General features: G+C 42.7%; 1 protein-coding gene across 6 annotated transcripts in view; it reads left to right on the forward strand.

Moving 5' to 3' along the window:
- SLC12A7 (solute carrier family 12 member 7) overlaps nt 1-23,494 on the forward strand; it is a 204,045-nt gene that overhangs the window by 54,437 nt on the left and 126,114 nt on the right. Inside the window, exon 1 of one of the 6 annotated variants that reach the window (XM_053245261.1) lies at nt 19,369-19,388. The exons of the other annotated variants lie outside the window; for them this stretch is intronic. The gene's annotated coding sequence lies outside the window, so the exon portion shown is untranslated. Of the gene's footprint in view, nt 1-19,368; nt 19,389-23,494 lie in introns of those variants that run through there. 6 annotated transcript variants of the gene reach the window in all.

The following is a 23,494-nucleotide window of genomic DNA, read 5'->3' on the forward strand; positions in this document are numbered from 1 at the left end:
CTGCATCTTCAGGCCTCTTGCCACTCACCCCATCGGGATTTTTAGAGGCCATTCTTTGCAGCCCCTTAATGGCTGCACAGCCTCAGCTTGTGGCAAAAGCGATGCCCAGCCTCTCGGTGGCCACAGTGCTTGACCCCTTGGTGGCCATACCAATGAACCATGCGGCACACAGCCTCACAGCAGCCACACCACCTGGCCTCTCGGTGCCTGCAGCCAGCACAACCCCAGCAGTGCCTCCCACTACAGCAGCTGCAAGGGTGCATCCCAGCATGTCATCTGCCCTGCCAGGCATACAGACGGCCATGCCACTCATGCTTCTGCTAGGCCAGTGCATGTGCTTGCCATCATCCACTGTGCTGCTGCTCAGGCAGTTGGACAGGCTGTCTTTCGCCCAGCAGGGCACAGCCCCTGAGCCACTATCACTGCCAGTGCGCTGCAGCTTGTGCGACGTCTCCGAACCTCTCGCCCTCAATGGCAACCCTCCAGCGTGCACATTCACAAAGGGGTGGAGTATAGAGCAGCTCTGGTCCAGTGTCTACTCACTCAGCAACTGGATGTGCCACCCTGCTCCACCACAGAACCACGTGGTTCATGCCATAGCACTGCCACGTCACACTAGGAACAGCTGGAGCCGTACAATAGGTCAAATGAGGTAAAGACAGAGTGCTGTGACAATGAACCATCTGATCAGTGGCAGCAACTGACAGCAGAAACCTCCAGCCACCACCTGGTGAGTTGCTTGTGCTGGGATCAGGAACTCCCACATGATATTTCAGAGTGGCTTAGGGAAATGGTGGCAAGAGAGCTCAGAGCCCAACCACAGAACCTTTCCTAATCAATTAAGGAGATGATAGCACGGGAAGTGAGGGCACTAGCAAACCCCATCAGTTTTGCCCCAATGGCCCAGGCACACGCCACAGCAAGTGCCCACGAGCCAACCCTTAGAGAACAGGGGCTATCAGGTCATCACCCCCCGTTCAGCAGACTGAACAGAACTGTGGCGCCTAGGCCCAGGTGAGGTGGAAGACGCAGCTGCTCATCTTCTGACTCCGGCTCAGAATCCCTGGAGCCCAGGTGCTTCCACCATCACCGTGGGGGTGATAGTAATTTGACCAGTTCCACATCTAGGGCAGCAGCAGGGGACCCCACAGAGGCTGGGCCCCAGGACTTGGATTCTAGCACTGAGGACCCGAGCCCCTGGTGGCGCAGTGGTAAAACTGCCGCCCTGTAACCAGAAGGTTACAAGTTCGATCCTGACCAGGGGCTCAAGGTTGACTCAGCCTTCCAAGGTCGGTAAAATGAGTACCCAGAATGTTGGGGGTAATATGCTAAAATCATTGTAAACCGCTTAGAGAGCTCCGGCTATAGAGCGGTATATAAATGTAAGTGCTATTGCTATTGCTATTGCTATTGCTAATAACAATACTACAGATAGAGAGGAAGGTGAGATTTCTGAGGAAGAGTCCTCACAGCCCACAAGCTCGATTTAGCAGCTATTTTCACAGGAGGTGATATGAGGTGATTTTGGCTATTTGGCAAGAGGGCCATTAACACTGCCTCCTCGCTGACAGAGGCACCAGTTAGCATGGGACAATCATCCTTGTCACAGGATGTCTTCCCACCCACTAGTCATCAGCAACCAGTGATGCCCTTCCCCCTTCTTTTCTGCAATACTCTGCTTGCTGAATAGGGTAATCCCACATCTACAAAGCAGGGCATTTTGGTCTCCTTCCCCCCCAAATTATATGTTCTATTCTGCAAGGTTATGGCAGAGATTGCCATATCTATGCTAGATGTGCCCGTTGCATTGTTGGTCTCTGGCACAATCATGAATAAGGATGGAGATGAGCAGTTCAGGGCCCCAGAGGATAGGAGGGCTGACACTCTCCTCCATGAGGAGACAGCCATTTCCATTCTGGCCTTGGCATCCTCATATATTTTTACAAAGGCTTCTCTCTTATGGGTCAAGGACCTGCTAGCCAAAATAGACCCAGGCCAAAAGGTAATGCATTAAGGGCTGAATAAGCTGGCCAAGGCAGCCATCTTAGGGTGGGAAGAGAGCTGGTCTTGTGGTAGCAAGTGTGACTTGTCCCCTTGAGCTAAACAGGATCTGCCCTGGTTGATAGACAATAGGATCTGCCCTGCGTAGACAATACTGAGCGAGCTGGACCTATGGTCTGACTCAGTATATGGCAGCTTCCTATGTTCCATCTTCATGGCCAACACAAGTCTGGACTCCATCTAGGCGTCCTCCAGGATGATGGTAGCCAGTGTGGCTTTCTGCAGGGCCTTATGGCTCAAGATGGATGGCAGGTGGATGCTAGGTCCAAAATCAATTTGGCACCCACTGTGTTCAAAGGAGGCAAGCTATTTGAGGAATCGCTGGAACCTATCCCGGTGGAAACACAGGACAAGAAGAAGGCTGTGCCTTTGGTTCTCAGGGATACGTGTAAGTAGTTCTGCAATAACCGTCATTCCTTTTGCTTCTCCAAACAGGGTTCCAGGTTTTGGGACTGCAGAGCATTCCAGCCCCAGGGCTGCCCCCAGTGGGAGACCAGTAATAGGATGTGTTGCCTCATCCAGTAACCAGTGGGGACCCAGAAACAAGATGGGTTTCCGGCAGACACTTCAGCACCACACTTCCCTAGCTGGAGTAAGGCTCAACAGCAAGCAAAATTGACTACTTGCCAGTAGGGGGCAGCTTTCAGCACTTTGTCTGAGGGTGGGCACACTTTGTCTCAAAGTGGGCTCTATCAACACAGGATAAGTGGCTTTTCAACACCTTAAAGGCAGGCTATTGCCCCTTGAGTTTGCTGCCCTTCCACACAACCACTTCATCATCTTCCCTGGTCCAAGAACCCATCCAAACATCACCAGATAAAGCAGGTGATTTATCACCCGATTCAGATCCAGGCCGTAGAACCAGTGCCATCAACAGAATTATGTGGAGGCATTTACTCTATTCTGTTTTTGGTACTCAAGAGAAAGGGAACATGGGATGTGGTTTTGAACCTCAGGCAGCTCAACTGCTTCATTCACAAGGGGTGGTTTTGCATGGTAGCCCTCCTATCCATAATGGAGGCCATCACTCCAGGTGACTGCAGGTAGGATTGGGATGTGGAGAAAAGCCTCCATAAAGTCTATGGAGGCTTTTCTCCACATCCCAATCCTACCTGCCCATAGGAGATTCATGAGATTTTGCTATAACCAGAAACATTTTCAGTACAAAGCCCTGCCATTCAGACTCTTCTCTGTGCCATGGGTATTCACCAAAATATTGACAGCAGTTGTGGCTCACATGAGAGGAAGGGGGGCAGGTCTCCGGGTATGTGTGTACCTTAACAATATCCTGGTCTGCTCGCAGTCCCTAGGCCAGGTGGAGGTGGACATTCGCCAGGCTGTGCTAGTACGGGGACACCCGAGTTCAAATCCCCATTGTAGCCATGAAACTAGCTGGGTGACTCTGGGCCAGCCACTTCTCTCTCAGCCTAACCTACTTCACAGGGTTGTTGTGAAAGAGAAACTCAAGTATGTAGTACACCGCTCTGGGCTCCTTAGAGGACGAGCGGGATATAAATGTAATAATAATAATAATAACAATAATAATAATTTAAAAAAAAATACTCCAGTCACATGGCTTCATGGTGAACAAAACAAAGAGCCAGCTGATCCCACCCCAAATGCTACTGCATCTGGGAGCCTGGTTCAATCCCACCTCGGCGACCATCTCCCTGTCCCTGGACAGGAGAGAGAAAATCCGCCGACAGATCAAGCTGCTGCTGCAGTGATAATAGGCAGATGTCATGGTATTAGCGCAGGACCTGGGTTCCATGATTGTGTGCATAGAATGGATCCTTCTGCCATTCCAGAACAACATCACAAACCACACCAACGGGATGGTTCCTCTTCCCAAGCAGATGTATCAGTCTCTGATCAGGTGGAGTTTCCCAACAGTGATGAAGGGCAACCCCTTAAGAGAGCCCACCAGGATCATTGTTATGGTGGACGCAGTCTGTTGGGATGGGGGGGGTGCATTTCGACAGGCAGATGGCACAAGGCCAATGGTCGTCGGAGGGGAGACACCACAGCATCAAGTACCATATTTTGGAGTTTAAAAAGCAATATAAAGCATTAATAAAAAAGAAAAAGAGAGAGGCACTTAGGGTAATATGGGAAAGATTAAGGGTTGCTGCTAGAAGCAATCATAACAACACCTTTTGGCATATTGTATCGATTCATCCTGAGGGCAGGGGAAAGGGTGTGGGTTGTCCTATTTTTGCAGATGTTTGGACTTCCCATTTTCAGGCCCCTATATGAGAGGCCTTCCTTTGGAGAGACACCTATGTTGCCCCAGCTGGATCCCTTACCATCATGGCCGGCAGTCTCCATTAAGGAGACTAGTAGTTTAATAACTCAACTTAAAGCAGGCAAGGCCTCAGGGTTGGATCAGATCCCTTCTGAATTGCTGAAATCAAGCATCGAATGGTGGGCCCCTGTACTTGCTAGGCTATTGTCTTATATTGATCAGGTTGCTTGTATCCCGGAGGAGTGGAAAACTGTTATAGTCATACCTATTTATAAGAAGGGTTCTCGCTCGAACCCCTCAAATTATCGACCAATTAGTTTGCTAAGTGTTATCAGCAAGCTATATGCTAGGCATTTGTATATTAAGCTTGCTGATTGGATGGACCAGGAGTCCATACTTAGAGAAGAACAGGTGGGGTTCAGGGCTGGTAGATTGACTCTTGACCAGGCCTTGGTGTTGTAACATTTGGCTGAAAAATATTCTCCATTGTATGCTGCCTTTATTGATTTTAAGGCAGCATTTTATTCGATATCCAGAGAGAGATTATGGAATAAACTTCCTAACTCCTCTATTGACCGTAGGCTGCTCCATCATATTCGCATGTTGCATGAAAATACCTCACTGAGGGTGAGATGTAGTGCTCTGGGTCATCTGTCTTGGCCTGTTGCGACACTGAGGGGGGTGAAACAGGGATGCATTTTGGCACCATCCCTTTTCAACTTTTACATAAATTCCTTAGTGGAATGTGATTTTCATCCCCCCCAAATTAGCATGTAAATCTATAGCGGTCTTGCTTTATGCGGACGACGCTGTTATATTAACTAGAACAGTGGTAGGCATGAGAAGATTTTTGTGCAAGCTAGCTCAATATTGCAAGGAGGAGAAACTAACTAAATCTAAGGTCATGGCGTTTGCAAAAAGACCTACGTGGCACGTATGGAGGAGGTTATTGAGCAAGTTTGGCTCTATAAATATTTGGGTATAGTGTTCAGCGAGAATGGGTCTTGGACAGCGCATTTGGACTATGTTACAATTAATGCAAAAAAAAATGCTTCGGCCATTTTAAGGTTTTTCCTCTCCAGAGGTGGTCATCATATCCCTGCGGAAGTCAAGGCATATGAAGCCAAAGTTCTTGTGGAACTGTTGTATGGTATTGTCATTTGTAGTCCACAATCTTTCATTAATGGAGCTGGTTCAATCTAAGTTTGTGTGTTCCTTATTCTCTGTGCTGTGTATCAAATGTAATTTTGTGACTTGAAGCTGGCCTAATAAGAGTAAAGGCCAAGTCCTGGAGGTATGTATTTAATTTCTGGTGTAAAATTGTGTTTTTTCCTAAAGGCCTGGCCTCCCTCGTGCTGGAAGATAGTTTTAAATCTACTTGGGGAAATCGCATTCATGATATGCTAGCCAAGTATGGTCTCTCAGCGCAGCTGTTAAGATCTTTGGGTCCTGATAATGCTAAGAGGTTTATTAAGCAGTGTATAGCAGATGTTGAAAAACAGAGTGATCTTGCATAAATTTCTGCAGGTGACTTCTTAGGCAGTTTTACAAATTATCCAAAACCTGCACAATATTTATTCAATTTAGCTACCAAGTCCCAGAGAAGAGCCTTCTCCCTTGCACGATGTAATGCATTACCATCAGCTGTAATAGAGGGCAGGTATAAGAAAATTCCTATTAACAATTGGATTTGTCCTTGTGGCCAAGGTGTAGAAACAGTGATTCATATTTTGTTATATTGTTTATTCTATAAGGATATTCGTTCTGAACTGATTGCCCCTCTTTTATTGAATATCCCTGGTAGAACTGAAGATGGGTATGTTTCTTTTCTGTTAGCAGACTGTAGTGAATGTGAACATATAACACTGAATGTGGCTAAATTTTGTGCAGCAGCAGTCAAGATTAGATCTAAATTGTTTGAGTAAATGGTATTAGAATGATTGGTTCACTATTTCCCACCCCCCTTTTCTGTATTTTGTGAAATGAGTTGTATTGTCTTGCTTTTGTTATGGGTCATTGACTGTAATAAAGACTCATTCATCCATTCATTCACCACAGCATCAATTGGCTGGAACTATGAGCCTTCAAACTGGCTCTGGTTCACTTCCTACACCTAGTGCACAGGAAGCACATTCTGATTCAGACAACATAACAGCCAGATCCCATGTAAACCGTCCTGGAGGGACCAGGTCCCTATCCCTGATGGATGAATCCAACCTAATATTTCAATAGGCCAAGATGCACCTAGCCTCAATCAGGGCAGAGCACCTCAGTGGGTTCTGCAGACACTCAGGTTGACTGGCTCAGCTACCAGACAGTGATCCAGTCGGTGTGGGCTATCCACCCTGAAGTCTTCTTACAAATTCAACTTTACTTGGGTGTTGGAATTTTAACAGATTCCCCAGGTGGATCTGTTTGCATCTCTGACCAACAACAAATTGCCACATTTTTTCATGTGCTTCTAGCACCCACTGGTGGAGGGCACAGAAGCACTCATGTCCCCTTTGCCCCCAGGCCTCCTGTACACCTTCCTACCCTAAGCGCTAATTCCAAACGTGCTGTCAAAGCTCCGCGGGGAAAGGGCAGGAATAATATTGATTGCCCCTCTCTGGCCAAGGCGATTGTGGTTCACTGACCTGCTAGCACTGTCCACCACAGCCTCATGGCCACTTCTTCAATGGCCGGACCTACTATTTCAGGGACCCCTGCTCCACCTGGACCCAGACTGGCTACAACTCCACACTTGGAGGTTGAGCGCGCAGTCTTGGAGGCGGAAGGGTATTACAGAGCTGTACAAAACACCATTCTGGCCTCCCAGCACCCAAGCACCAATCCAATCTATCAGGCTGCCTGGGCTACCTTCCTTAGACGGGCAAGGAAGAGAACAGAGCCTCTCACAACTATGGTACCACAGGTACTGGCATTCCTCCAGGTGGGTCTGGACCAGGGCCTCCAGCCAAATACTCTTAGACACCAAGCTTCAGCACTGCCTTTGGTACTCAAGCTTAAAAGAGCCGATGGCTCCTCACTACACCCACACATATCTGTGTTTCTGTGGGGTTTCTGTGGGGGCTGTCAATATCGCCCCACTGACAGTCCATCGGTTCCCTTCTTGGAACCTCAGTAAAATCCTGGATGCTTTGATCCAGGCTTCATTTGAGCTGCTCCTCTCAGTACCCCTTAAATACCTTTCATACAAGGTCCTATTCCTAGTTGTGGTCACTTCAGCCCCCAGGGTATAGGAATTGGGAGTTGCTTTTGGTGTGAAAGGAGCTCTGCGTGTTTCAGCCAGATGTGGTGGTCCTGAAGACAGATCCTACCTTCATTCTGAAGGTGAACTCCATCTTCCATTGTGCCCAGGCAATTGTGCTACCTTCATTTTGCTTGAGTCCTAAGCACTTGAAGGAACTCCTGTGGCACAACCAGGGCTCTGCGCATTTACATGAGGAGAACAGAAGAGCTAAGAAGGTCTGAGTCACTCTTTGTCTCCTTCCACACTGCATCCTTGGGATCAATGGTCACCAAGGCAACTCTGGCATCCTGGATTAGGGCACGCATCACCACCGCATATCAGATGCTATCCCTTCCGGTCCCACAGGGTATTATTGCACATTCTACCCACATCACCTCCACCACAGCGGCCTTCACAGCACATGACCCCCTGACGGAGATTTGCCAGATAGTTATGTGGTCCTGTATCTCCCCTTCCCTCAAACACTATAAGAGAAGCTCCTTTGTTGTTCAGCAGGTTCCTTATCTTACAGAGTTGTTGAAATGATTATAACAGATAATAATTAAGTGCTTTGAATACTTGAATGTGCTATACAAATGCTATTAATTATTAATTATTATTATTTGTAATATAGTTTTCTGTGGTTCATTTAAGGCTGGGCACATAGGCACATACAATTTTCAAGGATTAAAGTTTTAATTACAAGAAGCCTTCCACACACACATGTGCCTCTTTAGTCATAAGACAAAGCCAGAAGTTTGGCATCACAAGGTGTCAATGATTTGGCATCATGAGAACAAGTTTTAAGGACCCTTGGGCTTACCTTCTGTCTCCTTCTTCCTCTCCTGCTCTGTAATCCTAGACTTCCAATCCTTGTTTCACAGTAAACCATAGTTTGCCTTTTCTTCTAAATGGACAAACTATGATTTACCCATTTGAACAAAAGAAAATTATAGTTCACTACTAAAGTGGGAGAGGCTCTGCATCACAGCATGTGACAGGAGGAGTGGAAGGAAAGAGACTGCACATGAGCCTATGGTTCCTCAATACTAGTTCTCATAGCACCAGTTTGGTCTTATATCTGAATAGACCCATTGACGAATAGCTTCTTAGAACTGACAGATTTGCAAAGGAAAGATGGAGCTATTTTTTAGCACCTGAGATCATAAGAGTTTCACAGAAATGTTTCTCTTCATGGTTTCATTTGTCTAATATAACTTTTTTTGATATACTGTTTTACTCGCACATGATTATTCATAGTGCTTTGCAAGGAATTAAGTACTCGATTTGATTTAATGACCTCCTCTTTTGTCAGTGTTACAGGGATAATGATAAAGAAAAAGGACAGAAGCAGAGAATAAATGCATACTGGATGATGGACATAATAGAAGACAGTGGTTAATATTCAGACTAATCTTGTGCATGCCGTGGGGGAATTGTGATTTTTGCTGATCCCCTTCTTCCTTCTGCAGTCCTCTCTGCCTCCCAAAAACATGTTCCTTAGGGTCTTGGAAACTTCGTTTTGGAGGCAGGGGGTAGTGGGGCTTGGCAAAAATTGCCCGTCCCTCATTGCATGCATGAAGCATCATTCAGCACAAGCAGTGCTAATCTGGATGTCAGCCAAGATTTTCAAGAACACTTGAGTATGCAAGAAAGATTAGTAGACTGCAGTTGTAAAATGTTCGTTAGAGTATAGTGAAACTTCAGGCCCGATCTTTTTCATTATACACCAAAATGCTCTTCCATCTCATTTTCCATATGCAGCCCATTGCACCCCATATTTCACAGTGCTTTAGAAGCTGTTCTGTATATAAAAAATAGGTTATGATGCAGCAGAGATTAAGGCTGGGTGGTTCGGGAGTTGTTATTGGGATGCTCATAAAAACCTATCAAGGTCCTGAGAATTAGCTGCCTAATCAGTCTTATACAGAAATACTTCTTAGTATTTCCATTATTAGAAATTACTTATTGAATACTTTAGAAACATGTATCTAGTTTATAATTCAGGAATTTTTTTTTTACTCAGAACTATACGTTTTACACAGTGCCTAGATTATTAGACTGTCTTGACTCCAGGAGTGAGACAGCAAGGTTGCAGCTATGGATCCTGAGAGACAATATTTTTATGTGCCATAGATTGTGTAGAAAAAAGTTACACTGAATTGTTTGAAGACCACTGGATTCCTTCCAAAATAACAGTTTAAAGCTACGTGACATGCATCTTTATAATGCCCAAAGGATCTGCATGAATTTGAGCACACTTGTTTTGCCAGCTGTGCATGGAAAACCAGCAAGTGTAGGTCCTGGATTGTTGGAGCTACTGTAGGTTGGAGCCTGAAGTCAGGACGAACAGCCCAGCAGTGGACTAAGAATGAGGCAGGCAACCAGGAACTGTGATTAGAAAGCAAGCCAGTAGTCAGTGTTGAAGCAAGGGTCAAAGCTGAGTGCACACAACAAGAAACAGGAGTGCAAGACAAACTGAAAATTGGAGCCAAAACCAGGGATAAAGTTGAGCAGGATAAGAAAACACAATGGCCTAAGACCAAAGAGACATAGAAACTGAGGCAGAGTCTGAGCTCAGACTGGAAAGCTTTATATTCTTCCTCTCCCGCAAGCATCCAATGAACAACTTGGCTGTGCAGGGTCAGACCAGGGCCCTGAGAACTCAATGCTCTGGCAAGGCTGGTGTAGTTCCGCTGGCTGCTACATGGGGCCAGTTCTCTGATTCCAAACCTTCACACAGGCGGCTCTTGACCACAGGTTATATGTTCAAACCCTTCAAGTGTTACAAAGATATATGTAGTATGTGTTTTGTTCCTTTCTGTATTAATATCTAAACTTAGGACAATGCCTTTTTAATGTTCTGTGTAAACACAGGAGTGACTAAGGATTCAAGTAGACAAGATGCAGGAGAGCCATTGTCCCACAGTGTTTTCTCTTTAATGTTTTAAAAACAGCTATGGAGGTAGATGCTGTCGCCACCCCTCCTCCTTTCCACTGTAACATTGCCTTTCCTACCTCTTCTTTTGCCTCTTTGAGCCCTTTCCGTTTTAGTATTTAGTAGGAGTAGTCTTGCAAGAAGCAGCCAGATTGTGAGAGTGATACCATCGTATTCATATTCGTTGCTGGCTGAGAGGGAGCAAGAAGGCCAGCCACATGAACAGTCAGGCTTGCTGCTGCTGTGTGAAGAAATGGAAAGTTCTGGGCTGCATATTCCTTCCCCACCAGGAAACAGCTGCTACCCCTTTTTCCTCCCCACTTACCCCTCCTGGGGCATGCTCTGACATCCACAATTGCTGCTGTTCCAGGTTTGCCCACTTTGTGATTAATTGGTGCTGCTGCTTGAGCAGCAGCAGCTGCCTTGCTAGCTTGGCTGTTGCCATCGCCATCTCCCCACCACCATACAGGGAAGACAGTGATGGGACTATAGTACAAAAAGCCAGAGCAGCAGCACTGGTGATGGTGGTAGTGGCATCGGGTGTCAGAGTGTGCCCAGGAGGGGAGGTGAAAAGGAAGACGGTGTGTGTGTGTTCTTAAGGCAATTTTTAATCTCCACTTTAAATGATAATTCTTTTGTTGAAGCTGAGACAGACAGATGTGAACACTTTCCCAATAGATAAAATGTGCCTTTCTTTCATCTTTATTATGTTGTAATGTGTTTTAGCTTTTTGAAGGTGGCATGCTTAAAAATGCACTTTCAAAATATGTTATGTATTTATAGAACTTACTGAAGTAGTTAAAAAGGTATGAGGGGTTCTGTCCTCCCCACCCTCTGCCCCTGCTTTCTTCACATGAGTGTGTTGGTTCTAGTCCTCCTGACTGATAAAATTGTTGTTTGTCCTAGGCAGCCCTGTTTCTGTTCTAAGTACAGTGGTCCCTCGACTTACAAACTACTCGACATAAGTATTTTTCGAGTTACAAACAGCAGTTTTAGATCCGGTTTTAGATCCGGTTTTTTCGACTTACAAATTTTTAGATGGGGTTTCCTCGACTTACAAATTTTACATGCGGTTTCCTTGACTTACGAATTTTACATGTGGTTTCCTTGACTTGCCTGCCTGTTTACTGCCTGTTTATTCTTGAAAAGAAATGTTCCTGTGCAGTTTGCAAGCCTTACTGGGGGTCTGGGTCTTTTTTCTAGGCTCCGGAACGCATTAATCCGTTCCCAATGCATTCCTATGGGAAACCGCTTTTCGACTTATGAACTTTTCGACTTACAAATGTGCATTCGGAACGGATTAATTTCGTAAGTAGAGGGACCACTGTATATTACTTGTAAAGGGGTTGAAGAGAAGCACATTTACACTCTCCCTGCCCCTGCCCCTGCTTTCTTCACATGAGTGTGTTGGTTCTAGTCCTCCTGACTAATAAAATCGTTGTTTGTCCTAGGCAGCCCTGTTTCTGTTCTAAGTATATTACTTGTAAAGGGGTTGAAGAGAAGCACATTTACGCTCTCTGCCTCACAGCATCCAACACAAAGTCTGGTAATTTTGCCAAGTGTCCATTGTTTCGCTCCTAAATTTTTGGGCTGGTTTCTAGATCCAAAGAAAATTTGTCATGACTTGTATGTTTAGATTAAGATATTTAGGGATTTGATTGATTAAGTGCCGTCAAGTCGGTGTCAACTCTTAGTGACCACATAGATAGATTCTCTCCAGGAAGAAAAGCAAATAAAAAGTGACTGGCTTATTTTTTTTTTCTTTGAAGAGGTGGCAGTCTGTTAAAAAAAAGAAATTATGCCACAAGGAACCAATTGTGCAAGTACATATTTGCTTATATATTTGCATACTGTAATTCAATGTATATTCCCAGAGCAGTTCACAAGATAAAATAACAAAATGATGGAAATACAATTAAATAACAATCAGTAAAACAGGATGCATTCAGGAATAAAATAGTTAAATATTAAAAGTACATCAAATGTTACAAGCTGAGAAAATAAAAGGTCTCCATCTGGTACCAGAAAGAGGTACCAGGCAATCCTCCCTGGGTAGAGAATTCCATAAATTAGACCAGTCATTGCCTATTTCACTTCAGATGGTGGGAATATCTGCAGAAGGGCTCTAAATTTTATCTCGGTACATGGGCAGGTTGATGTGAGAGCAGATGGTTCCTTCAGGTACCTAAGTCCCAAACTGTGTAGGATTTTCCGGGTAGGCACCAGCAGTTTGAAATGTGCTCAGAAATGGACCGGTAGCCAATGGAGCTGTTGAAACGTAGGCAAGTTCCTGATAACTGGGTGGTCACAGTTAGTACAGAATAAAGCTGCTAGGGTACTAACAGTTTCTGCAGTTTTCAATCAGTGTTCAAAGGCAGCCCCATGTATGGTGTACTTCAGTAAGGCTTCCAGGGCATGGGTAACTGTAGCCAGCCTATCTCTGTCCAGGGGGACCGCAGCACATGCACCAGCTTCAGCTTTCATTTCAAATGAGATACATTCATTTGAACTGACGAGTCTTAAACTTTGTACCTTTTATATCCTGTTTGAACACACAGTCCCTTGTGGGATTGCACTCAGAATTGTTACCTCCAGGCTCTGATCCAGATAGTCTGAGGCTGACTGCATACCTTATGAGGTAAATATGATTGTTGTGTGTACAAGGTACATGGCTGTTTAGACATTTGTGTCATATATCCTGTGTGTGGTGAGGGGTAATGTGGATCTGCCCTTAATAGGAACAAGAGAAGAAAAGTAGGAGGAAAGCCAAGAGTCAGTACTCATTGTCAGATATAATAATGTGTTTCATAGAAGCAGAACAGATAGTTATACACATAACTTGCTCTTTTAATTTTGTGTGAAGGGGGACTTACATATCTCATCCCCAGTGAGATCTCTGAGCCCCAGGTGTCATCTTCTGCTGATTTATCTAATACTTTTATATGATATCTGAACCAGCTGTGAAACCAGAAGTTAAGGCATAATTAGTATTGTGGGACACTTGATGAAGTCATATAGACAAGCCGCAGCTATGAGCTGGGTAAGAAAATAGTGAGGCAAGTGGACAAGAGTTGATATCCTGCGCAGACAAGCCTAGGAGACAAGGCTGAGGGAAAGTCAGACCAGAGTTTCAAGAAATAGTCCGAGTCTTGTATAGATAGAGCTACAATGACCTCTTCCCCTTTTCTGTCTGCCAGCTAGACTCCAGTACCAGAAGTGGAGAAAAGCTCTTAGAGGGACCCCCTGCCTGAGGCACTCTGACCTTTTAAGTCATACATTCCTCCCTAGAGACCTACTACTGAAGCTAGGCACCTGTTGACGTGGGCATTGCTTGGATGGAAAAAAAATCTGGAAGGGATATAAGCTGCTGTGAGCTTACCGGTGGACCAGAGTATACATTTAATATGCTACTGTATCCCAAACCAGATGCAAATGGTGAACCAATCCTTCTTGTGGAAAAGATGTACTTAATGTGCAAAATCTTCAAAGGAGTTGAAACACAGATCAACTGATGTAGCAGAAGTCTATATTGGATAAGGAACAGTGAACAAAAAAACAAAATTGCCAGTGTGGTTCTTATGATAGTAGCAAGATGCCAGAAATGGAAGAACTACTGAAAAATAAAAGCTAGGGGGAGAAGTCTTATAATCATATTTAGTTCATTCACTGAACCAAACAGCTGTGCAGGCTTCAATAAAACATGTCCTTCAGTTTGACCATATCATACAATGTTCCTGAGTTGGATTAATTATACAATTCTACAGGAGTTTGAAAGTCATTTATAGTCAACATAAGGTCATGTTTTCTCATAGAGCTTGGCGCAAAAAGCTTTGACTCTTCAGGCAGTGGTAATGGGCCATCTATTGTCAGAAGCTGAATGGCTTCCAAGCACAAATCAAGTGACTGGCTTGAACCTATGAAGCCCTTTAACTGCCTGGATCCTTCAATTTTAGGGGCTGCTCTTCACAAATAACTCTGCCTGCTCATTGAGATATTTGGAGGAGGTTCTGCTCAAGGTACCATAGTTGTGCTCTGTTAGGTCTGGCAGAGTATGGTGCTAGATTCTTCCAGAGGAAGTCTGCTTAGGCTCCATATTATTTTGTTTTCAGAAGACAGTGGAAGTACTTTTTCCTTAAGGGTGAGGGAGACACTGAGTTGTAAACATTTAAGCAACTTCCATGTGTACTTTGAAACCCATAGCTTAAATTCCACCAGCTTGGGGGAATATCAACTATTTATTTACTCAGGTCCCAACACTAGAGTGAGTGAGTGTGTGTGTGTGTGTTCTGATTCATTATTAATTACATGTTGTTTTAAAATGAGAAGTATGTGACTGTCCACTTCTTATACCATTTTAAACGTTTTTATTATTGTGTTATTTATATAGGTTACATTTAGATATGTTTCCTGTGTTCTCATTAGAAAAGGTATAAATACACTGAGTCTGATACCATTAATGTTCCTTGCTGCTGAACGTCCAAGAAGATGCCAAATATAGTAGCTGCTGACAATTTTTGTCTTTCCTTAGGATTGCTGGCAAGCAGCCAATCAATTAAATTACCTCTTCATACTTCAGGGACCATTACTATATGGGATTATAATGGCTTCTAAAGTGGCTGGTTCAGCTTTGCTATTAAAAAAATGCAGAGGTCATGCTGGAAAAGATAAAACTATGTAATAATAAACCACAGAAAGATTATATCTGGCACAAAATTTCCTTCACCTTCCTCCCTACCTATCAAGGTATTAATGGGCAGGTGGTTTCCACCCAAGTCAGCTCCTTCAATTAATGGTGCTGCTGCTTTGCCCATTCGTGCATTTCTGGGCTGGGCCCTGAAGAAGACTGGAGGCTGCAGTCTGGTTATTCTCTAAAGGGCAGTACTTAAGGTTGACACTAGGGGAGCATAAGGGGCTTTGCTGGTTTTCTGGGACTCCCTCTCAGTCTTTCAGATGGACTTCTCATTTTCTGCCTGCTGCCACTGCTGAGCCTGGGACAGCAACAGCAAATAACCAGCCCAGCAACAGCAACAGCCCAGCATAACCACTACAAATATTTATATACCACTTTTCAACAAAAGTCAAAGCAGTTTACATAGAAAAATAAATAATAAATAACACAACAAAAAATAAACATCTCTTCAGTGACTGTTGCTGGTGCCTCTTGTATCTGTTCCTTCTTTTTTAAGATTGTGAGCCCTTTTGAACAGGGAACTATTTTCTCATACCTTTTTGCTATGTAAATCACTCTGAGAACTTTTTTTTGCTGAAAAGTTATATATACATATTTTAATAAGAAATAAATAATACTATAGACATTGTGGGGGTGAGGAAATGATCATCTCCCTCCTCTTCCTAAGATAATTTCATCCACTCCATTAGTATAATGGTAGCCAACTCAGCCTGATCTCCTCATGCAACCATCTCTTCAACCTGAAGAAGTAACAGCTTTGCTCTTTATTGGGTCCACTGGGTAGGCTTCACTGTTTCTACTTTGTGGTTCTCCAGCATGGCATAGAAGGGAATGTAAAAGGCTGGTTGTGTGAATAAAGGGTTAGGCGGGCAGGGTTCTGCAGAGCAGTAGGATTAGGGGCTGTTAATCCTGGTGTACAATAGAGATGGTGGTGAGAAGGGTTAGGGTTCACTTGAGGTTCTGTTCCTTTCCAGCCTGTCTCCCAGGCTGGGTAGTGCTCCATCTCAATCTTGTTAATTGTGCATGATAAGGCAGGTTGTACACAACATATTTCCAAATCGGATTATTAATTTTGGGTTTTAAAACATTTCCCTCTTTTGAGATTCATCAGAGCTCACAAATTTTAAGCTTTGGCAATTTTGTGATTGAAGGGACAATTCTGTGCCAGTGTGGAAAATTCCTTGAATGGAGAAGGATCACTGATCCTTTTGTGTTTCACACAAGCTGCTGTGTGATGCATATATGTTGAGACATGGGAGCACCTATCCTTGTGCTCTGTTGCATAGAACTTTATTGGTATTACAAAGGCTTGTTGATTTAATAAAACCTTGCCCATCAAACTAAATCACTTTGAACAGCTGGAAATTTTTGCAACCTTCTGGAAAGTTTGCACTGCCTCGTTTCTGTAATGCTCAGTTGAATATGTTCAGCTGCAGCGGATGAGAGTGCACAAAAAGTCACATACAAAATAGTAGTTACAAATATTTGGTGTATCTTGCATACATTTTTAATTTCTCTTTTACCTGCAAGTGTATCTTTTTATTATTATTTGTACTTTTATTTTCCTAGTTCTCAATGTAGCAACCTTTAAACCATTTATCAGCCCCATCCTCTGCTGGTTGATGACCATAATAAAGAATTGCTTGATATCAGTCCCATTGATTTTGATTGTAAATTAATGGAGGTGGGGCAGAATTTTTTATTTTTAAAGTCAAAGCTTTGATTTAATGTATGCATTAGAACAGTGGTTCTTAATCTGGGGCCACGGACTCCCTGGGTATTTGTGGGGTAGGTAAAATGTTTGCTGCACTGAATGTAATTTGCTTCTTGGTGAGCCAGAATAATGTTTCTGAAAATAACTATCATGAATATCCCCCCCCCCCAAGACTGGAGTCTTAAGAAAATTTATAAATTGAATGGGAGTCCATGGGTAATACTTGAGGATCTGGGTGGTCAGTATGTGCAAAACCCTGCATTAGAAGTTGAAGTGAACTGGAAAACAACCAGTGGCAAGATTAAATGTTCCTGAATAACCTTTCTTTTATCCTCTGAATAGTAATCATATAAACAGCAGCTGGTTATTTTCTCTAATGGGTAGAGTTAATGGACAATACAGTAATAGATAAATAACCCAAGATTAAATTAAAAATAAAAATTGAAGTTCAGAGGCTGTTGTAATACTTTGTGTGGACCAGAGTCATTATTTAAGTCTCTATATTTCTTAACATACTTTGATGTAACTTCAAAGGAGCACAAAGGGGAACATATAGAAGAAATAATTTCCTTTGTTGCACGGCAGCCTTTAATAGTTGTTTACTATTCACAGACTCTTAATGGATCAAAGACAGAACAAACATTCTTTTTTGCACTAATTGAAACCTATAGTCAACAAGATGGTACAAGGATTCCTTCTTATAATAGATTTTAATTTGAGACATGGTTTGCTAGAATTCAGGCCAGTTTCTGCCAAGGCTTAGCCAAAGAATGTGTGGATCTTTAGTAAAGTGCCTTTTTTACTCTCTGAGTTGCCATAAGCATCTTGTATTGCCTGAATGCCATAATTTCTATGCTATTTTCTCTTAAAGCAGCTGCAGTTTCTGCAGCAAATGCAAATACCTAATTAGAATTCACTTTACATCTTTTTCTATGACTCAGCCTCAAGGCAAGAAAAAGGTAAATAGAAGGAGCTGAGCTCTTTCCAAAGATAGGGACCACTCTCACAGACAGTGATAATGACTGAGTCATTATCTTAATATTCTGGGTATTCATCAACACAAAAGGATACAAACAGCTTTTCAAAATATAGCAGGACATTTCTGGCAGGAAAGTACAGGTTCAGTAATTCAATCAATACTGGGCTGAGCATACTGTATTCAGTGGATTAAAAAAAAACTTTTTAAACAGACTTGCTGGGGATTGTGTAGCAAATTAATGAATCACCATCTGGTCACCTGGGAGCAATTTCTAGTCACCAATGGCAAGACTGCTTTTCCATTGAGGTATTCTGTTTACTGTGCTGGTGTATAAATTAATCCAATTTACTACAGGGAATTTTGTTCAAATTTCCATTTGCTACTGTTGCACTCACAACAGATGTGTGCACATAATAATCAGTGAGGCATGGACTAGATCAGATAGCTTACATAATTTAAAAAAAACCAAAACCTGTCTCTGGTATAAAGAGCATTGGCCTTCTTATACTTTGCTTGAGGGGCAGAATGGTTCAGATACCAGTAGACAATGTCACTGCCAAATATTATGTGAATCAACAAGGGGTGGTGATGTTCAGAACCCTGTGTGTACAATCAGTACCTCTCTAGGCGTGTTACATAGACCATATTATTGCAGTTACAATCCACATGGCTAATACATAAATCCATTGCCAGGTGTTTATAAGCAGGATCAAGAGAGCACCAGATGAGTTAACAGAATACCTAGATAATCTTTTGGACATCTTGGATATCTCAACAACTCCCCTGAACAAAGAAGGCAAAAAAAAAAAAATTGCTCAAGAATGAGCAGGAGACAAAGATCTTTGGAAAACACATCCATGAAGAAAATAGATGGGGCTTCTTATGCTTGTGTGTATGTGTTCTCTCTCTCTCTCACTCTCTCTCTCTCTCACACACATACTCTCTCTCTCTCTCTCTCACACACACACACTCACACTACCTTTTAGTTCCTTGTGTGGTTCATTGAAGCAACCTGCATTCTGATAGCTCCTTATTAATTTTGAAAATCGTGGTTCAAAAAACAATTTCACCTGTGTAAAGGCTGTTTCTTTTGTCTTCCCTTTGGATCTCAAGATCAGGGAAAGATTATTACTTCCAACAAATTAAACTTTACATTCTGCTCAGTATCTCAGATTCTGGAATAGATGCTGCATCTCCATTTGGAATGCATCTTCTCTCTCATGGAATTTATAATATAAATTTAATTTATATACTCATATATGACTCCTACATAGCAAAGAGACATCTTTTGAAGGGGCACCTCTCTTTTAGGAACAGCATATTAGTAAATATTTTTGTAGCTGAGCAGAAGGAACTGAGCAGAAACACACTTCCAATCCATGAAGCATGCTCAGAGGAGCCAGATCTCTCTGCTTGTGGAATGGGGAGGAGCACTAGTGCCTCAGCTAAAGATGTGGAAGGTTCCAGAGATTATCTGTATAGGTAGGAAACCCAACTATATGTGATTTCTCAAAGAACATTGCTTACAGGTGAGCTTCATTTATTTAGTTTGAGTCCTTCATGCAGATAGCACATTTACTAATCTGATTTTTCTTTCTCACTCCATTTACTGCCTATCCTTCTGTATCTTGTAAGCTCTAATTAAGCGACAGAATCTAAAAATGTGGCAATGTTTGAAGCTAATTAAAATATATAGTCTATAAATGTGTTTTACATAGTAATCAGCTCTTTGCTACAATATCAATATCATGTCAATCAGCAAAATTATCTGATTCTGGTAGATAAAAGGAAAACTGATTGATATGAGAACAGATCATTATCAGCTGTTCTAATCCAGTTCCTGTGATCTCAGCTATTTTTTGCATAGCACTTGCATTACTGTTTCAACAGCATGTGTAAAGGAAGCTCACAATTTTATATTTCCAGTAGACATTGACATAACTTTGTCTTAGTTGCCATCAAGCACACCTTAAGCACCAAATCCGTTGAGTACGGCAAATTACTCCTTTGTGAAGGGATGCTTCAGAAGGCAAAATCTGCTATTTGGTTGTTGAATTGTTTCCCTGCTAATAAAGCTATTGAGACTTTGATTTCATGAAGAAATCCTGTTTCCAGGGTGGCTTCATTTTGCGCATAAAAGTGCTGTGTTTTGAAAATGAGATATCCTATACCTTGTTGCAACACTAATACAAATGGGCTAATGAGGAATAATCCTTCCTTTTCTGAGAGTGTGTAATGCTAAGGATTTTTTAAATAAGATTTATAGGCTTCCTAAGGATAAGATTTATTAGTCTCAGAGGTCAACAGAGCAGCCATGCTCTTTTTGTTTTGGAGCATTTATCCCAGCTGCTAGTAGAGCAGAAGGCTGAGGAAAAGTGGTTCGCAAGGCAGAGGGGTTGCATTTATCTAAAAATGGTTTTCCAGAAATAAATCTGACTGTTACTAATTTGAATTAAACTTTCAAATTTCTCTTCCCGTGTTTCAGTGTACAAAGCTAAATTCATGAAAACTTATTTAGCACCTCTATTGTACGGAGACGCTGACACAATTGAAATTCAGTGATTTGTGGAACTGCAAAATTTTGCCTCACTCAGCTGAGTGTGTTTCTGGAGTCCTTTGGCAAAGTGCTCTCATGGATCCCTCCTACCTGGGTGTGCAGGGAGAAAGTCACAAGAAGATTTTGACCACAGAGGTGGTCTCTCAGAGGTGGACCTTCTGAGAGCCCTGGAACTTTGGTAGTTTCCCTGCAGTCTGCCTCGGTCTGCACTGATTCTTGTGTCCTGGCTCACTTGATAGGCATAGTATTTTCAGGGGGCAGGGTGAGAAGGTGGGAAAGGGGATGAGTTGGCATTATGCCTTCTGAAAGGTATAATGGTAGCAAAATTTGATTAAGGCAAGGGATGGGGGATGCAAAAGTTATCATAGCTGTAAATCAATGTTTTGAGATTGTTTTTGACATAGTCTAGGATGCAAAGAAAGGGTATGCGCACATAGAAGAGATCCTTGCATGCAGCCGAAGTTTATCTTCCTGTTTTTGCCATGGTGGTTCAGGCTGACAAAAGGGACAAAAGGTAAAGTGCCATCGAGTTGGTGTTGACTCCTGGTGACCACAGAGCCCAGTGGTTGTCTTTAGTAGAATACAGGAGGGACAAGCAGTATTTTAAAGTGAATAATAGTGAATTGCCTTTTCTATAATGAGAACTACTATAACAAACTGCTGGCAAGGCTTCAGCTGCATGCACTCTTTCCCCCCCTTGAATGTTCATGTTCCTTCTTTGGGCCCAGCCTTAGCTGTGTTGTACTATTTGGAATTGTGGGCCAATATTGACTGGCATGTCCTGCAGCATAATGAGGGCAGTTCTGAACTGCTTGCACTGCTGCGTGTGTCTAAAACATACACCCACATTAATGTACAACAGGGCTGTTCCACTACTACTTACTATTGTGCGACCATACATGTTATGATGTGGCTTGAAATGGGAATAATGCAAGTCACATCATAATGTGTGATCACACAAAGGTAAGTACAGCTATGTTGTGCATTATCATGGATGTGTGTTTTAGACTCTCACAGCAACATGGATGATTCAGAGCCATATTTGTTAATGCTGTGGGACATGTCAGCCATTGAATTTTGGCCACACTTGTAAATTAATTCACATTGTGATACATTCCAGGTGTTCGACATTGTCATGTACCCCTGCTAACTGAGCAAAGAGATAACTTTTTCTCTTATATTCTGATTCTCTTACATTTAGTGGGGAGAGCAACTGGCCATATTCAACCCCAGCACAGCATCCCTCCAGTGGCTGCTGCTGGTATCTGCCTTATGTTTATTTTTTGATTGTGAGCCCTTTGGGGGCAGGGAACTGTCTTATTGATGTATTTTTCTGTGTAAACTGCTTTGAGAACTTTAGCTGAAGAGCAGTATATAAATATTCTTCGTCGTCATAGTAAACAGTCCTTGACTAACAAGTGACTCATTTTGCTAAAATGTAAATCAAAATGGTTTGGATTATTCTGAGTAAATTCACTTTGGGGGAATAAATTAATATGACCATGTAAAACTGTTTCTACCCAGCTTGTACTTCAAGAAATATTTCTGGATCCCAAGTGTGATTCCATCATATGATTTCACATACTTTGTCCTTTTAGAATTGTAACTGTTCATTATTGATTGATTGATTGATTGATTGATTGAATTTATATGCCACCTAATATAGAAATCTCTAGGCGGTTTACAGAATTAAAACATAATATAAAATATAAAACATTTAAAATTCATAAAAAGATAAAAATCATAATAGATAAAACACATTAATATTTAAAAATTTGGTTTCAGTTGAAGGCCTGGGAAAATAGGTATGTCTTCAGGGTCCTCCTAAAAGCAAATAGAGAAGGAGATGCTCTTATTTCAGCAGGGAGTGCGTTCCAAAGCCCTGGGGCTGCCACAGAGGAGGCCCGGTCCCAAGTTGCCACCAAACGAGTTGGTGGCAATTATAACCTGAACTCTCCAGATGATCTTAATAGGCGACGGGGTTCATGACAGAGAAGGTGCTCTCTTAAGAACCCTGGACCTAAGCCATTAAGGGCTATATAGGTAATAACCAGTACTTTGTATTTCATTCGGAAACATCTTGGCAGCCAGTACAGTTTTTAGAATTGGTGTTATATGTTCGCTATGGTTAAACCCAGAGACCAATCTGGCTGGCGTATTCTGAACCAATTGTAGTTTCTGAACTATGTACAAAAGCAGCCCCATGTAGAATGCATTGCCGTAGTCAAGCCTAGAGGTTACCAGCATATACACCACCGTTTTAAGGCCATTTTCCTCCAGAAATGGATGCAACTGGCATATAAGCTGAAGCTGATAAAAAGCACTCCTGGCCACAGCCTCAACCTGAGAGACCAGGGAGAGTTTGGCATCCAGGAGCACTCCCAGACTACGAACCTGATCCCTTAGGGGGAGTGTAACCCCATCTAGATCTAAATCATCTTTCGGATCTCAACCCCCTACAGACAGTACCTCCGTCTTGTTTGGATTCAACCTCAGCCTGTTATCCCTCATCCAGCTCAGTATCGCCTCCAGGAAGGCATTTGGTGGGGGTCATGCCATTTCCTGATGAAGTTGATATGGAGAAATAGATCTGGGTGTCAGCATATTGATAGCATCCCAGACAAAAATTCCTGATGATCTCTCCCAGTGGTTTCATGTAGATGTTAAAAAGCATTGGAGACAGTATGGAGCCCTGTGGAACACCACACTTTAGGAATGGTAGGAATAGAAATGTGAAGAAAAGCTAAAATAGGCAATTAAAGCCACTGCCCATTTGGTGTAGATCATGGCATTTAAGACCTTTTTATACAGGACTGCTTTTTTCTTTTTCTTTTTTTGAAAAAAATGAAGTTCCATGCTTTGAATGGAACATGGTGAAACAGACTGGTTCCAGATCAGCAAAGGAGTAAGACAAGACTGTATACTGTCTCCTTATTTATTCAACTTATATGCTGAACATATACTGAGAGAAGCTGGACTGGAAGAAGATGAGCGTGGTTTTAAAGTTGGAGGAAGAAACATCAATAACCTGTGCTACGCTGATGACACCACTCTGATAGCTGAGAATGCGGATGATGT

This window comes from Hemicordylus capensis, chromosome 4, assembly GCF_027244095.1.
Source record: "Hemicordylus capensis ecotype Gifberg chromosome 4, rHemCap1.1.pri, whole genome shotgun sequence".
Taxonomy (NCBI): Eukaryota; Metazoa; Chordata; class Lepidosauria; order Squamata; family Cordylidae; genus Hemicordylus; species Hemicordylus capensis.